General features: G+C 37.9%; 1 protein-coding gene across 4 annotated transcripts in view; it reads left to right on the forward strand.

Annotated features, from left to right (window-relative positions):
* Positions 1-19,057, forward strand: part of Luzp2 (leucine zipper protein 2) — a 404,363-nt gene that overhangs the window by 361,565 nt on the left and 23,741 nt on the right. The gene's annotated exons all lie outside the window — the stretch shown is intronic.

The following is a 19,057-nucleotide window of genomic DNA, read 5'->3' on the forward strand; positions in this document are numbered from 1 at the left end:
CTTGTAACAAGAAGGAGCCCACCACATAGCTTGTCAGTTAGTTTGTATAGGCTTCCATTTGTTTTTTTTTAATTATATATTAAGGAATTTTAATGTGCCTTCACATTTCAAAATAAATGATGTGAAATCTGTCTTAACAAACTTCCCAACAATCGATTACCATCAGGGTTCAGTGGCTTCCTCCCCACTTTGTTTTGGTCTGTACAGAAATGGCTTGGTGGGGTCTATATGTAAATAAACCCAGACAGCCTGAAAGGTTGTTTGCGATTAGAATGTATGCTATGCACAGCAGCCTGACTTAGACATGCAAGACTGTACAGGCAACAGGAATACTGCATGAGCACTGTGTTGTACTACAGATGAGCCCAATTCCTATTCATATCTTACTCTCCTTATCCTAGCATTGCTACTTGTGATTGTGGGCATAAAAGATTTAGTAGTTTATGCAATCTCATGATATATTAACATATTTTCCTGTAAAAAATTCATGAAATCATATTTCCAATGTTTCTTTTTATCACCTTTGCTCTTATTGTGTGTTGAAGAATACTTATAATTTCAAAGTAAATGTTTTCCATACATTTTTCCTGTTCTACTCATGAAAATTCTAGGTTTAAACATTGGATTATTTATATCCCAAACAATAAAAGTACATGAAACTGTACTGTTCTATGTTCATCAGCAAGTTTCTTAAAATGGCCAAAACCACACTTTCCACACAACACAATACTGATGAGTAAACCATGGCCTCTTTCCTCTAGTGTTATGTCTGGAGCAGACAAAAATGTCATCCTAAACTGATGGCTTCCAGCCAAGTAGCCTCCATTCTGGGAGCATGTGACTTTTGTCTCCAACTCAAACTATATTGCTTAAATGAATTATTAGAACCAAGTTGCTTATGACCTTGTATATATTGAATTACTAAGGGTTACTTTTATTGATTTTCTAGGTCTAAATGTATTTCCTGTCATTGAAATTAATAAATATTTATTATCTGTCATGGTTTATCACAGAATAGAGCAAGGAGTATTTAGCCAAGCAGTATTCAGACTGCTTATTTTTTAAAAAAACAATAATAAAAAATTCAATTGTTTAAGATGAGTTTCAATAAATCTAGGGTAATGTAATATGGAGTTTTAGAGATTAGCATTAAAAGCTTGTCTAATGTTTATGTTTCATCTGTGTTCTTTGTCTTTTTAATAGTGGCAGAAATTGTGATTTATGTGTGCTCAGGGCATAATCTCTATGCAGGCCCCAGCAGTGATATTGTTCTTAGTCCCGAATCATATAACATCATGTAGTGTATATAAGAAAATCAAGCCCATCAGTCTTGAATGACTCTTTCTCTATAAAAGTAACATGCTTTGTGCATGAAGGTAGAGATGGAACACAGGGCCGTGCACAGCCTAGGCTAATGTTCTCCCATCGATCAACAGTCTCAGTCCACAATGGTTTGTTTGTCATTTACTTGTTTGAGGCAAGCCTCACTACCTGGCCCTGGCTGGCTGAAAATCTCCACATAGACCAGGTTGGCCTCTGATTCACAGAAATGTGCCAGTCTTTTCCTCTTGAGTACTAGAATTACAGGCTTGGGCCACATGTAATTTTTAACTGAACTGGTTAACTATTAGAGAGAGTTTGTTGTAGCCCAGGTAGTATGCCTGACACAGGTGCCTAAGAGTCTCTCTGCTCTGTCACTTTGGAATCGTGTCCTCTCAAAGTGTCTGAAACAGCTATAGCAACATTTAAAATAAGGTTCTCTTTTCCATTCTGCTTCATCAATTTTCATTGAAAAACAATGTGCAAAATGATGTTTTTGTTTTGATGTTTCCATACATCTAAGTCTTTGTACACTGTTAAATAATCACACATTATAAACCTCCTTTCCCCTTTCCTCCTGGTAGTCATGCTTCTCCATATAGCCTTTTCCCATTTATTTCTATATTTATAACTGTATCTATATATCTGCATCATTATTTATCTAGCTGTCTGTCATCTATCAACTCCAATCTGTTTTCTATAAGACATCTATCTATCTATCTATCTATCTATCATCTATCTATCTAATCTATCATATAATACTTCATCATTATCTATACAATATTTAAGAGGACAATGTGTTATTTTTTCGTACTGGGTCTGCCTTTTTTTTGTTTAACACAATGAGATACATTTTTACATATTTTCCTCATGATAATATAATCCTGCTTTTTGTGTCTCAGTGATTCTCATTTTGTTTAGGTACCACATATTCTTTTGATGTTCATCTGTTAATTGGCATTTAACTGACTATCCTGACTATGGTGATTAGTTTTATAATTGGATGTGATGCTCATGCATCCCTGTAGTATGTAGACATCATGCATGCATCTCTATGGTGTTCAGACACAGAATACTTGGGGGTAAACCAGGAGAGTTTTTCTGGCTTCAACTTCATGGGGAATTTTTATTCCTATCTACATACATTGGCTGCATATATTATATTCCCACCAGCAATGAATAAATGCTCTTTCTTCATATTCTTACCAATGTTTGTTTTTTAATTCTTGGATTATAGCCATTCTGACTGAGATGGACTTTCTATGCATAACCTTTAAAAATATTTTAAACAAGTGTATCTCTCTTTTCTTTTGATTCATGTTTGTTTATCTTTGCGGATTTTTTTGAATTCTTTATATATTCAAATTTTAATCCCATGTTAAATAGATATCCAGGACTTTCTCTCATTCTGTCAGCTATCTCGTCGCCCTGTTAATTGTTTTCTTTGCTGAACAGAAACATTTCTATTTCATGCAGTCTCATTTGTCAATTAATGACGTTGTTTTCTTGTCTGTTTGGAGGTCCCTTTCAGGCTGTCTTGTCAAGAATCTGTCTTGAAATGTTTTCCCATGACAGATTTGATGCATTAAGTCTTACACTAAGCTTACTGTTCCACTTGGTTAACTTTGTACAGGGTGAGAGAAGGGATCTAGCCTCATTCTTGTTCATGCAAATATCCGTTTTTCTCAGCACAAGGTTTGAAATGGCGGAATTTTTTCTAATGTGTGCTTTTTGATATCTTTATTGGAAACAAACTGCTTGTCACTGTATGGATTTATTTTCAGTTCTTCTTTCTCTTCCACTGTTCCACTCTCCTGTTTTGGTGCCAGTGCTGTGCTGATTTCGTTACTGTAGTTCTGCATAACAGTTTGAATAAGGTCTTGTTTTATCTTCAGTATTTTTTTTTACTCAGTATTGTGTGAACTGTTTGGAATTACCTATCCTTGTATGTTAATTGGAGCATTTCCCCCTAGTTTTGGCATCAAGTTTTCATCAGGGTTGCCTTCAACCTGTCAGTCACTTTCAGTTTCAGTAACCTTGCCGTTTAAACAGTATTAGTTCTGCTGATCCTGGACCGTGGGAGCACTCTGCGTCCTCCAGTGCCCTCCTCCATTCTTCCTTCAGTCTCTCAGTTCCCATTTTTGAGTTCTTCCCTCTTGGCTGTATCTATGCCTTGCTATTTTATTTTTCTCTTGAAACGTTTATGGATGTGATTTTCTTCCCAATTTCTTTCTCAGCCTTTGAAATCTTCCCCCATAGTGTTTTGTGGGGCTCTCCAAGAAATTTGTGAGACATATCTAAAATAAACTTTTAAGCCAATATAGAGAAAAAGACAAAAATAGCTCAAATGGTAACATTTGATATTACTTTATTCCTCATAGAAGGTTCAAGATGTAAGCCTTCTGTTTCTATCCAAGCGCATTCATATGTGTGTGCTGTATGTGCATATATTGTGCACATGTGTCATATAAGTATATGTTTACATATTTTAAAGCCAAGTGTTCGTTACACTACTACAGACTTGTAAGTTTTCTGGAGAAAATTTGTAAAATAATTCAAATGCTTTCTCCTCATTTTGTACTTATCTCCTTTGCTACTGTAGCATGTCTGGTCTGTGAGCCATCAGTCCCACAGCTCAAGCCTGCTCTACAATGTTCTTGTTGCCTGTACTGTAGCAGGCCTATTCTACCATGATCCTCCCACCTATGTTTCTCCCAAGTAGATAGTTATATTTTTGTGGCCTCTATTACCTCTATTATTGCATCCTCCATTGTTAATATGATTCTCTCTGATATGAAAGTTTTGTTAACCTTCTCAGGAGGATGTTTTTATGGCACTCCTGCTGTGACAGCAGAGGTCTAGAAGCTCCCACCGTGGTCTGTTTTGTCCTCAGGAAGGCGACTAAGCTTATCTTCTTGACTAGCCTGGCATGGTGTTTTCAGAGAATTAACTTGAAATGAAATTTTATGTGTTTCCATTTTCTTACTCGACAAAGAAAATATGCTTCATCTAACTAGATTGCCTTCTACACATTGATGATGAGTGTACTAGACTCTCCAGATAGCATTTGAAGGTGTATGGATCCGCATAAGGCAGATGACCAAGTCTTGTATGGTTTTAATTTTTAAATTTAATTTTAGTGTTTAGAATCCCATGATCAAAATGGCTTTCATTAAAGAAAAAGATTAAGGATATCATTGGTTCCAAATGTGTCTCGGAGAATGTATTTGATCTCTAACCATTTGTTTTGTACATCATAGTGCAAAAGTGTAAACTAGAGCCTGGTGGTGGTGGCGCATGCCTTTAATCCCAGCACTCGGGAGGCAGAGGCAGGCGGATCTCTGTGAGTCCAAAGGACCAGTCCTCTCATGCACTCCAGCAGGTCACAGATGAGGCAGCTGTGAGGGTGGGACATCCTATGGTCCAGAATGTGGGTCTAGGTGGAAGGTTGCTGATCAGGTCAGTTGGGCCACTAGGACTCCCTACCTCAGGCCCAGGGGTAGGGCTAGCTCTTCTCCTAGACCCATGCCAGCAAGTCAGCTCTCCCATGGCTGTGGTAAGTGATGTGGCCATCTTTTCCGAGTGGCAGGGTCAGCTCTCCCATGGGGAATGATGGAAGAGTGTCTCCAGCTCCCCTACTACAATGTCCAGGGAAGGGCAGGGCCAACTGTCTCAGAGCCAGTGAGAGTCAGGGCTGGATCAGCAAGGCCCTTGGATTTCAACACAGACATGCTATTTATTTTTTATCACCAAAGTCATTTATGCTCAAGGGATCTAAGCAGGAGTTTCCTGGAATCTGGATAAAAGCAACGTACTGCTTGGTACCCAGAGTCTTAGTGAGCGTGGGTTTTTAATTACCTTCCTATCTGCCAAAAGTCTTTGGCAAAGTGGTTCTTAAGAATAATCAGTACAGTGCACCTGCAAACATCACAGACCAAGTTTCTCACATTGGATCGTATTTTCAAATTACTGGGTGTTTCAAAAATGCCAAGTTTGACTATTAACACTCTAGATTCCAATGCAATTCAGGACACACGCGAGTTTGGGAGTCACTTGAAATGCCTAACATATGGTCAAGACTGGAAGTAATTAAGACATGGCCTCTGGAATTAAGAAAGGATTCAATGCCAATATAAGCATGTACCTTCTTCTACCCCACCGCTAATAGAAGAGATTTCTTTTTTGACCCCATCGAAGTGTTATGTCTTAGACATTTTTCTTTCTATGTGATATGTTCGATAGTTAACCACTTAGTTATACCTCACACCTACTGTCTTTGCATGCGACATATGTAATGCATTCACACCTACTGTGGGGATAAAAATGAAGAAATAAATATACATATTTTTATGAAAAACATCAAAATGATATAGGAGACATGAGAAAATTTATTTATTATATTTTGAGCATGTGAGGTCATAATGCCTTGCTTGATGACTGTTCCCAGATCTGTCCCTTCTCTGACAATTAATATATAGTGGTATGTATCACATGTTGCAATCAAAACATGTATATTGGGATTCTGGACATAGCTCAATGATAGAGAACATGCCTAGAATGTCCAAAGCCATGCGTTTAGTCCACAGCACCACAAAAGATTATATAAATGCATGCATTATGTATAAATAAATAAAAAATGTGCATACAATAAATGATAGAATATGTATTTGAAACGGGGGAGTGTAAGGTGAGACCTCTGGGATGCCTTGTTGGCACACAGATGCAGATGTGTACTGCTCAGAGTAGTACACATTTAAATCTTCATAAATATTCTTTCTTGGTAGAAAAGTTGAGAAAGATATGGATCATGACCACTTGGGAATCTTGAAATATTTCAGAGTTTGTTAACAACCGAAGCCTAGAAACCATTTAATCCTTCTCAAATTAAATCGGAACAAAGCATAATTGGTGAGAATATTGCCTTTAGTGCTTCTCAGAAGTCAGGTAATATTTGGAGAAAAATCTTGTTACCTTGTGCAAAGAAGACAGTGTGTTCTTTACTTCCTGTTTCCACTAATATTTTATTCCTTTTCAGTTTGTTTATTATCTGATAATTTTATCCAGGTGTAAAATGTTTTATGATCTTATCCACCCTTTGTTCCTTTCAGCTCTTCCTGGACAGCACTAAAATGCATGCCTTCCTAATTTGCTGCCTTCATTTAAATGCATTATCTCATGTCTAATTAATGCTGCCAATACGCACATAAGTGTGGGCCACTTACTGGCACATAGGCATCTTGCCAGTAGCCAGAATTCGAAAGAAAAGTGTGTTTCTTTAATTGCCTGGTGAGGGGTGAGGCCTTTTGAGCTCACACCCATCATCAGCTTGGTACCATAACAGCACTGACAAGGAAACCTGTCAGAATCTGCAGTTAAATGTTAGAAACTAAGCCCTAAGTGTCATGCTCAAAAGATCCACTCTGGAGTTTAGCAGACCAATTAAATACTGTTTTGCTCCAGTTTCTCCATGCACAGGCTTCTTGAGCAATTAGACCCAGACTGTGACCATTCTTTGCGGATAAGCTTGTAGCCCAAAGCAGTGCTCCTGATAAACCTGTGTGCATATGTGCTCATTTATCACAAGGAACCAGATATGGAGTATGGCAGTGTTTAGAAATACTGAATCTACGACTGAGCTTCTGAGTCTGAGACAAAGCTACACAATGCTAATTATCTGTGAGAAGTGGGTTTCTAAATTATTTCTTACTGATAACATGAGATTAAATTATTTTGTCTGGAAAGGCTGTTATGAGAATTTATTGAACATTATAGTTTCAGATGCATTTTTAGTTGTTTTTTGGAAGGGATTGTTTAGTGTGCATTTGCATGTGTGTGTGTGTGTTTCTCTCTGTGTGTCTGTGTGTCCGCACGTGTGTGTGTGTGTGTGTGTGTGTATCTGTGTGTGCTATCAAGTGAATATGGAAGCTGAAAGACAATCTTCAGGAGTCCGTTCTCTGCTTCTGCCACGGGTCCCAAGGATTGAACTCAGGCTGTGGACTTGCACTTTCACCATCTGAAGCATCTAGCCTGCCTCAGACTTATTTTCTGTAATAAATATTGTTATATGGAAATCTTTGAAGAACTGTTCACCAAAGTTCTCTAAACAGAATTTGAAAATAAGAAAATATTTTAGATGTCCTAAGTGAAGCTCTACAGCTGCTATCTCAGTTACTTGGGAGACTGAGGCAGGAGGATCTCAACTTCTAGACCTGCCTGGAGTATATAACAAGTAACAGGCCACCTGTTCAACTTAATGAGAACCTAACTCAAACTGAAATAAAATCAGCAATAATTAAATGGGTTCTGAATCTACCACAGTAGTAAAGTACTTGACTAGTTAGTGGAGGCAAAGCCTTGAATACAATCCCCAGTAGAAATGAAGGAAACGAAAACAAAAAAAATGCTGAAAATTGTTTATTTTTGCTCAAAAGTAAATGGATTCTTGAATAAAACATGATTAGGGAATTTTTGTGTTTATTGGCTTTCTTTGTACTGTCATTGGATTAAATTCTGCAAAGATGGTTACTAGTAGACCTTTAGCTTTTCATCAATCTATGGACTGCATTTCCACCCATAGTTTTGAGGAATCATGGGTAACAGTATTTAGTTCTCTACAGGGCTGGCCCTGGGCTTTCCTATGACCTGTATGCCTTTGTTTCCTCTTCCCTTTATGAAGGCAAGATTGATTTCAGAGCTAGCTAACGTTAGAAAACCTTTATAGTAGTCATATTCTAAGTGCAAATATTTCCTGGGATACTGTGGATCATCCTGTTTTAAAGGATAAAATATAAACATATAATTTCAAATATGACATTTTATGCATGTAGTGGCAAAAGCCTAAATAAACACAATATATAAATAGAAAGATATCGCAATACAAAAATATGATCCTATCATCACAGGTAGATAGAACAAATCAGTCAGAAGAAGAAATTGCAATCTATTTGCAGTTGCTCAGATGTAATTTAAAGTTTCCTATTCCCATGATCTTGCAGCATAAATAAGTAATTTATTTATGATTCTATCATGTAGCTAATCAAACTGCTTATAAAACTATGTTGATTAATCTCTGACTATACTCCAGTCAGTATGGCAAGTTTCTAAGAGAGTAGTGAAAGCATAGTGGGTCTTAAGAGGAATATTTTAGATATATGCAAATGGTGAGGTGAACAAAACATACACATAACTAAAAACTCATTACCACACTGTCCTGTATGTCTTCATCTCATTTGTCATTGTAATTCCAAGATATAAAGTAACCAGGGATCACTGGAGAGTGTAATCAAATAGGTCAAAAATGTTCCAGGCTGTCATCTTTTGGAAGGAAATGTCCCTTTTCTGGCTTGTGGGAATTATACTTTCTTATGAACAATCATAATTTATAAATGTTTTTCTTGTAATTGTTCAGTATTAGTGATAGATCTTATATATACAGACTTTATAGATACGCCCTAGGAGCCCTTTTATTTTGTTGTTACAATAATAATTTATTTTACTTTAAGCAGTTCTCCACTTATAGGATAATTCCTATCTGATAACCCTGGTGCCAATCACCTGATAATGAATACGTCAGCCCAATTACTTGCATCAAGCCAGACATCCATGCTTCTGCCTTCCCTTGGCTACACTGTATGAAGAGGGAAGACATTTCCTAAGCCACACCTTTATACACGAACACTAGTGAAGCATTGCAGTGACTTGGAAAGTTGCATTAATAATCAGTTTTCACTTTGGAGACACATTTGACTCATTTTAAATGAATGGAAAGAATAATTAAATCCACTAAAATATGTAATAGGTAAGCCATCTTTCATTCTCAAATTCTGGCATGAATTTTTGTTTTGATATCATAAATGGCTCAATAATTACACGTTTCATCTTTAAGCCTCCACGTTTCCATCTTACTTCCCAAAAGTAAGTATCAACACTTTTAAGGACTTGCTTGGACTTTTACTTTATGAAATTCACAGGCTTGAACACTATTTCTATAATGTTATCCATAGCCAGAAGCTTTTCTGCATCCCACCTGTTCCTGCAGCCACTTATAAAATAATCACTCAGAGGCTTAATATTAATCCTAAACTGTTTGGCTGATGGCTCAGACTTACTATTAGCTAGCTCTTACATATAAATTAATACATTTCTATTAATCTGTGTATTGCCACATGGCCCATGGCTTACCAGTAATGCTCTGTCATCTTACTCCTCCTGTAGCTGCTGGCATCTCCTAGAACCTGCCTTCTTTTTCTGTGTATTCAGTTTGACTTTCTTGCCTAGCTATAGCCTTCTCTGCCATAGGCCAAAGCAGTTTTATTCATCCATCAATAAAAGTAAAACATATTTGCCGCACACAGAAGGACTATAGCCTTCTCTGCCATAGGCCAAAGCAGTTTTATTCATCCACCAATAAAAGCAAAACATATTTGCAGCACACAGAAGGACACCCCACAGAGGTTATCAATTTTTAAACACTTCCCAAATAAACTCCCTGGTGTGCTAGGCAACGATACATTATTAAGCATGAGTTTTGGGTGTCCATACCACTCTTCTGCTAACTTCACATTTCTCTTTATACCTACAGTTGAGTGAGTGTACAGAATTCTTCATTGCATTTATGTGCACACACAATGTTTTTCCCAATAGCTTTTCATATCACATGATTCCTTCCCTATCCTGATTAAATCTTCTAATGTCTTGACATCTTACAATAGAAAAATCATAGCAGATACTACATAGACAAAGCAATGAAGTGTGACATTCTTGATGAAAAGTCCTTAGAATTTAATTGTTTCTGTCTCTTTTTTGATGTTTTAAGACTATAATGAAAAGCAATCTACTGTGAAGAAATACAAACAAATTCAGTTAAAGGGCAGTAAAAATGATAATAGCATATGAAGGTGTCAGGGTGATGAAAAAGAAGATGGTAAAAGGAGTAAGGAACCTCAAAATACATCACACACAGGTATAAAAGTGGGAAAAGAAGCTCATTTTGTAGAAGTAATATATATTAATGAAATGCCTTAGTAGAGCATACATCAGTAGACCAGTATCTCACAGTTACTTTGGACACCTTAGATTATCTAATAAAATGACAAGGTGCTGGAGAGATGTTCTAGATGCTAAAAGCAATTGCTGTGCAAGCATGAAAATCTGAATCAGAATCCCTAGGTATAATGTATAAAAAACAAACCTAGGAATGGCTACCTATGTTTATAACACCATACTCTTGGAGTTGAAACGGGATAACTGATGGTGCTATTTGGTGCCAGCCTTGGTGTGGGAGGTTCTTCTGTATATGTACTGTTTTTATTGGTTAATGAATAAAGAATTGTTTTGGCCTATGATAGGGCAGAATAGAGCTGTGGGTGGGGAGACTAAGCTGAATGCTGGGAGACAGAAGGCAGAGTCGCAAGGTGTCATGTAACCACCAGAGGAGAAAGATGCAAGCTGCTAGTTGGAACCTTGCTGGTATGCCACGAGCCTCATGGTAAAATATAAAATAATAGAAATGGGTTAGTTTGAGATGTAAGAGTTAGCCAGAAATATGCTTAAGTTATTGGCGAAGCAGTGATTTAAATAATATAGTTTCTGAGCGATTATTTCAGGAGTCTGGGCTGCCAGGAAACAAACAAGTGGCCTTCCCACTACACAGCCTAGCTCCGCCTTCATAGAGACTGAGTCTCAAATGAGGAATGTTAGAAGTGATAGAATAGAACATCCCATGTTCTGTTCTGGTCACCACATGTGTGCATACATCCATCCTGCATGCACCTGTACCACACACATTCTCTATACTCACACATACACAAAGAATAAAATTAAATAGAAAATCCATGAAGACAAAGGGGCAGAAGCAACGACAGAGATTTGTGTATGGCCTGTGAACTTGATAGAAACAGCTGTACGCGGGACAGACTTCAGGGAATCAGCTCAGCATTATTCTAGACTATATGGAGTGTATAGAATGCGGGTGCTGGAACAAACCCTAATTTGTGTTAAGTGGCATGGTTCTATCATAAGGCTCCTAGTATAAGTCTTAGATATCATATATTCAGCAGGGGAAACTTCTAGCAGGAATAGATGCAAAGGGTCAAAATAAAGATAAAGATAAATTTGGCACCTGGCTTACAGGCAGTTTTCAGATAAAGTCAATCCTCCAGCCCCAGGTAGAGAGCAGGATGTGTTGCTGGGGAGGGAGGGAGTCTCCATGTCACTGAGCTTTTAGAAAAAGCTGCCAGCGCATGATAAACTGCAACCTCTGACCAACCAGCAAGGCCATATAACATAGAGGATAACAAAAAATAGAGCCTATAAGATTACTTTGCTAATTGAATAATCATTGATGTTCTGTTATGAGAACACATATTGCAGTGCTGAAAGAATTTAGTCACTGCTTAGAACATATCCACAGTCTCAAGCTTTCCCACAAAATAAAATATCAGATTAGCAGCCACGTGGCTGTGGCTCATGACTTTATTTCCAGCACTGGGGGGGGGGCAGAGGCAGGCAAATATCTGAGTTTGAGGCCAACATAGGGTACAGACTGAATTCCAGGACAGACTCCAAAGCTACACAGAGAAATGCTGTCTCTAAAACAAAACAAACAAACAAATATCAGAATAGCTATATTATTTTATGGCAAAACAGAACTAAATAGTTGATATTCAGATAATAAAGACGATTCATAACATTCTCTGTAGAATCACATAGTGTCTCTTAAGCCCTGGCAATGTTCATATATTCATAAAACCTACTGGACTCTGAGAAAAGGGACCCAGACTCTCATTATAGAAAGATTATGAAGCTATGTTTTAAGCCACGGTGCCTCAAAACAACACTAGATAGGGATTGAGTACAATATCAATTTACATGCTCAGAAATCATTTAGTGAGAGGAAGCAATGAACCCATTGAATATGACCATATATATTTCCAAATTGGGTTGTGTTGACATGTTTTTGGCAGAAATATGGTTCAGAATATTATCAATGTTAAATTCCATCAGAAGAGGCATCTAATTTGTTTTTACTTACTAATATATTCAAGAATACCAGATCAGAATGTACTGAGCAGAGATCAATCAAATATTTGCTGGATAAGTGAATATATTAAAAAGGAAAGTGGCAGCTACTGATATTGTTGTCACCTATTTTACACAAACCTTTTTCAAATTAAATAAGATCAATGTATTTCTTCTCTTATACATCGTAAAACCTTATTTTGAGGTATAATAATGCTTCTATAACATTATAGCCACTACACTAGCTTCTGTATTTGATGTCCTTCTTATAGAAATTATTGTGTATGTGTCATTACTTCCACGGTTCCTAAATCTTACATAATTCAATATTTTCTTCAAATATACATACTCATATTTTCAGCAATTTTTAAGAATATTTTTATCAAACACATTTGTAATACATGACATAATTTAAATCTATAATTTCTACTGTTTCAGAGGAAACACAGTATATTACATGATAGCTAATTAATTTTTACATCTAAAAGAATCCTTTATGCTACCGACTGATAATGAATCTGAATCTCTGAAAAATCAGATTCTCGCCAAGAAGTAGAATCTGTTTTCTACTTTGTGGGCTCTCAATCTGAAACACTATAATCTTTCCCCAGGCTCTGCTATATTGGCTCATCTAGCCAGAGTACTTAGACAGTATAGGCTGGAAGATAAATTAATTCCAGCAGATGTCTTCATTGGACTTTCCATTGCTAAGAACGAACAGCCTTTGAGGAAAAAAGAGCAGAGCTTAACAGTGAGGATTTAAACAGTCACTATCCGTGCCCTTTCCATTTCCTAAGGATTGCTTTGTTTAGGATCTGGGAGAACCTGCTTGGAAAATACTTTAGCAAAAAGAGCATCAGTCTTTATTTTGTTACATACTAGTTGCTTCTTTGTTTTGGCATGTCCTAGCTAATTTTAGACACATACATTACACATCATGATTAAGGTATGCATGTATGTATATGTATACATACATGTGCATATATGATAATGTTTATGTTGTGTGGTGTGCTCATGTATACATTTTCTTAATGAATTCACCCTTTACCAGTACGCAAAGCACAACTTTCTATTTATTTATTGATTGATTGATTTAAAATTTCCATCTCCTCCCATTTCCCTCCCACTCCCCCCTCCCCTTCCCCCTCTCTCTCCAGACATAAGAAAAGTCAGGGTTCCCTGCCTTGTGGGAAGTCCAAGGCCCCCTCCCCTCCATCCAGGTCTAGAAAGGTGTGCATCGAAACAGACTAGGCTCCCCAAAAAAACAGTACATGCAGTAGAATCAAAATCCATTGTCATTATCATTGGCTTCTCAGTCCATCCTAATTGTCAACCACATTCAGAGAGTACGGTGTGATCACTTACTTGTTCAGACCCAGTCCAGCTGGCCTTGGTGAGCTCCCATTAGGTCAGTCCCACCAACTCCATGAGTCAATGCACCCCTCGCCGTCTTGACTTCCTTGCTCATGTTCTCCCTCCTTCTGCTCTTCATCTGGGCTTTGGGAGATCAGTCCAGTACTCCAATGTGGGTTTCTGTCTCTATCTCCATCCCTCGTCAAATGAAAGTTCTATGGTGATATGCAAGATATTCATCAGTGTGGCTATGGGAGAAGGCCAGTTCAGGCACCCTCTCCTCTGCTGCCCACGGAAATAGCTGGGAAAAACCCCTTGGATACCTGGGAGCCCATCTAGAGCCAAGACTCTTGCCAACCCTAAGATGACTCCCTTAGTTAAGATATCTTCTTCTCTGTTCCCATATCGACCCTTCCTCCATCTCAACCATCTCATTTCCCTAAGCTCTCCCCAATCCTCCCCTTCTCCCTTCTCTCTCCCCATCTCCCCTTCCCCCCAACCCACTCTCAACCCCCTGCTCCCAAATTTTGCCAGGTGATCTTGTCTACTTCCAATATCCAGGAGGATAACTTTATGTTTTTCGTTGGGTTCACCTTCTTATTTTGCTTCTCTAGGATCACAAACTATAGGCTCAATGTCCTTTGTTTATGGCTAGAATCCACTTGAGTGAGTACATACCATATTCATCTTTTTGGGTCTGGGTTATCTCACTCAAAAAAAGTGTTTTCTATTTCCATCCATTTGCATGCAAAATTCAAGATGTCATTGTTTTTAACCACTGAGTAGAACTCTAAAATGTATATATGCCACACCTTCTTTATCCATTCTTCTATTGAGGGGCACCTAGGTTGTTTCCAGGTTCTGGCTATTACAAATTGTGCTGCTATGAACAGAGTTGAACAAATGCTTTTGTAGTATGATTGGGCATATCTTATGTATATTCCCAAGAGTGGAATTGCTGCTTCCTGAGATAGGTTGACTTCCAGTTTCCTGAGAAACCACCACACTGATTTCCAAAGTGGTTGCACAAATTTGCATTCCCACCAACAATGGATGAGTGTTCCCCTTACTCCACAACCTCTCCAGCATAGGCTATCATTGGTGCTTTTGATCTCAGACATTTTGACAGGTGTAAGGTGGTATCTCAAAGATGTTTTGATTTGCATTTCCCTGATTGCTAAGGAGGTTGAGCACGACCTTAAGTGTCTTTTGGCCATTTGAACTAATTCTGTTGAAAATTCTCTGTCCAGTTCAGTACCTCATTTTTTAATTGGGTTAATTAGAGTTTTAATGTCTATTTTCTCGAATTCTTTATATATTTTGGAGATCAGACCTTTGTCTGATGCAGGGTTGGTGAAAATCTTCTCCCATTCAATAGGTTGCCTTTCTGTCTTAGTGACAGTATCTTGCTTTACAGAAGCTCCTCAGTTTCAGGAGGTCCCATTTATTTATTGTTGCTCTTATTGTCTGTGCTACTGGGATTATACATAGGAAGTGGTCTCCTGTGGCCATGTGTTGCAGACTACTTCCCTTTTTCTCTTCTATCAGGTTCAGTGTTGTCAGATTTATATTAAGGTCTTTAATCCATTTGGACTTGAGTTTTGTGCATGGTGATAGATATGGATTTATTTTCATTCTTCTACACGTTGACATCCAGTTATGCCAGCACCATTTGTTAAAGATGCTTTCTTTCTTCCATTGCATAATTTTAGCTCCTTTGTTGAAAATCAGGTGTTCATAGTTTTGTGGGTTAATATCTGTGTCTTCTATTTGATTCCATTGGTCAACATCTCTGTTTTTATGCCAATACCAAGCTGTTTTCATTACTGTAGCTCTGTAATAGTGTTTGAAGTCAGAGATGGTAATGCCTCCAGATGTACTTTTATTGTATAGGATTGTTTTGGCTATCCTGGGTTTTTTGTTTTTCCATATAAAGTTGATTATTGTTCTCTCAAGGTCTGTGAAGAATTTTGTTGGGATTTTGATGGTGATTGCATTGAATCTATAGATTGCTTATGGTAGAATTGCCATTTTTACTATGTTGATCCTCCCAATCCAAGAGCATAGGAGATCCTTCCATTTTCTGGTATCCTCTTCAGTTTGTCAAGTTGTTGCTTGCAGCTTTAAAAGGCTAGGAAGTATAGTCTAGCTAGTGCCCCCAGAAGATTCAAGAACACTGTTTTTTGGAGAAACAAAATCAACAGGTTTCAATGATTACTCAGCAAGGTAAAGCACTGTCACTAGCATAAGAAACTGAGGTTTACTTCCATAACCTACATGGTAGAAGGAAAGAGCCAACACTTACAAATTGTCTTCTTATCTATAAACATACACACACACACACACACACACACACACTAAATAAGTAAATATAAATGCAGAAGAAAATTTAAGAAAAAGAAATTACATAATTATTACCTAAATTTCTATACATTTACCTGAAAAGATAAGCTTTCTTATAAATGCCATTCCTCAGATTTTATGGATGCATATTTTACGTTACTATCCTTTCCCAGAGAAATGCTGCTAAATATTGTGAGGTCCCCATCCCTAGAATCCTCAAATGACCCTCATGCCTGGAAATGTCTTCATGGTGAACCTGGTGAGGAATGGGCTAAAGCTCCACAAGAGGACAAGCAGAACACCCTGCACTGTCAGTGAAGATGAAAACTGGGCCTGGAAGATGAACTGGGGGACAGTGAAGGCTAAGGATGCAGGGAAAGGCCAGGGAATACAGAGTCCTGAGAAACTGTACCCTGCTAAGCATACTCACGCTTCATAATTGGGTAGTACTTCATCACTACTTATGGTTTATTATCTGTCTCTATTAACTGAAAATTGAGTAAAAGCAAGAGTTGTGCTGTTTTTATTATTATTGTTGTTTTATTTGGGGATTTATTTTTAATAGTTTCTGGGGAATGGTATGTTTGTTCTTTTTTACTAATAACTACATTATACAAATCCCCTTTGAGAATATTTGTGTTTCTTTCTCGGTAATTATCTAACTGGCAAGCAATTCAAAGCTGGAATGGTAGGAACCAACAAGGTACTGAGATGTTTTGTAATTCTTCAACTTAAACATATTACTCCAGTGAAGTAGGAGCTGCGGGCTATGTTCCTGGCACCTGGTCACCCGCACGGCTAGCTTTATACCTGAAATAATTACACAGAAACGGTATTCTTTTAAACACTGCTTGGCCCATTAGTTTTAACCTCTTATTGGCTAGCTCTTACATATTGATCTAACCCATTTCTAGTATTCTGTCTAGCACCTCAAGGTGGCTTATCAGGAAAGATTCTTGACCTGTGTCTGCCTCGGAGAGGAGAATCATGGTAACTGCCTGACTCGGCTTCTTTCTGTTGTGTCTACTCCACCTACCTAATTTTCTGTCCTATTAGGGCCAATGCAGTCTCTTTATTTAACCAATGAAATTAATACAAAACAGAAGACTCTCCCCCATCACGCGAGAACTATTCTGGGGTGGGAACTCTAGAGGTTTCATGTTAAAATATGCTAAAGCGACATTCTTAGTGATGTAACCCAGTGCAAAAGAGAACAACAGTGAGTACATTTTCTGTTAAATGTAAAAGAAGGACTCTGGTGTTTTGAGTAATAGGGAAGCAGAAGTCTTAAAGTGTTAAATGTAAAAGAAGAACTCTGGTGTTTTGAGTAATAGGGAAGCAGAAGTCTTAAAGTCTTAAATGTAAAAGAAGGACTCTGGTGTTTTGAGTAATAGGGAAGCAGAAGTCTTAAAGTCTTAAATGTAAAAGAAGGACTCGGGTGTTTTGAGTAATAGGGAAGCAGAAGTCTTAAAGCAGCTTGGCAAATGGTTGGTTGTTTTCTTGGATCACACCACATTCTCTCATCTGAGTACTGAGCTTCACACCTGCAGTTTCTCAGACATGTCACTATGCTCTTTGAAAATTATTTTTTTGTTTATTTGATTGATAGATTTTATAAATGGAGCCATGCTTTGCTGCTTGAGAAGGGCTTAAACTCATGAGGTTAAGGACTTCTCTTACCAGGAGTCCCTAGTGGAAATCACTTGGCTATAACTAAGCAAGTCTTTATGATGTTAAAATGATTTCTAGGAAACTTCAATTTTCACAGAGAGGTTTCTAAGGATCGCTTTTCCCATTCTATCCTCTCGTCTTCTACTCTTATTTGTCTCATCATCATTCCCTCCTCTTCTTCCTTCTTTTCCTTTACTATATCAATAACACAGAGAAGATAAAACCTTAGAGGAATACATTAAACCATTTGAGTTGAAAAGGAGAATGTGTAAAAGATGTTAGAACCACTCAGTCATGTTTAAGGTCTGATTTAAGTATACGAAGAGAATATTGAGAGAGCAAAGAATTGGACATTTTGTTCTTTAGGGGGAAGGATATTTGTTTTTTTATTCTTCTCTCATACAATACATTCCAACCATAACCTCTCCTCCCTTCTTTCCTCCCAGTTCTCCAGCACTTTCCCTATTTCTTAGATCCACTGTTCCTCCATTTCCCTTCAAAAAGTAGGCTTCCCAGTGATATCAACTGAAAAGAGAATAAGATGCAATAAAACTAGGCATAAACCCTCATATCAAGACTGTAAGAGGAAAGGGGTCACATGAGCAGGCAAAAAAGTCAGAGACATCCCCATACCTGCTGTGAGGAGTCTAACTTAAACCCCAAGCTAAACAACCACAGCATGTGTACAGCGTGCCTAGTGCAGACCTATGTAGGGTCCATGATTGGTCCCCCAATCTTTGTGAGTCCCTATGTGCCCTTCTATTGTAAGGAGGCCACTTATTTCATTCCTGGATCTTCAGCCCCAAAATCATCACACACATCAGAAACTGTTTTAATCAAATAACTTCTTGGTCCATTAGCTCTAACTTCTTTGGCTAACTCTTACAACTTAATTCAACCCATTTCTATTAATCTGTGTATTAGCACGTGGCTGTGGTTACCGGGTAAAGTCCTAGCATCTATCTCCCACTGAGCTACATGGCTTCTCTCTGAGTCCACCCTTCTTTCTTCCAGCATTCAGTTTAGTTTTCCCTGCCTAACTAAGTTCTGCCCTGCTATGGTCCAAAGCAGTTTTTTTTTTATTAATCAATGGTATTCACAGCATACAGAGAGGAATCTCACATCACCCTGCTTAGTTTATTTTGTGGGCCATGCTCTGATGTCATCAACCCCTCTGATTCCTATAATCCTTCTTCCTTTTCCTACAGCTCTGCTTCATGTTTGGTTTGGGTCTGTGCATCTGTTCCCATCAGCTGATGGATAAAGCCCCTCTGATGATAATTGGGCTAGGCACTGATTTATAAATATAGCAGAATATTATTAGAAATCATTTCATTGAGATTTTTGCTGC

This window comes from Microtus oregoni, unplaced genomic scaffold, assembly GCF_018167655.1.
Source record: "Microtus oregoni isolate MIOR12 unplaced genomic scaffold, Mior012 000000F_ref0000247, whole genome shotgun sequence".
Classification (NCBI taxonomy): domain Eukaryota; kingdom Metazoa; phylum Chordata; class Mammalia; order Rodentia; family Cricetidae; genus Microtus; species Microtus oregoni.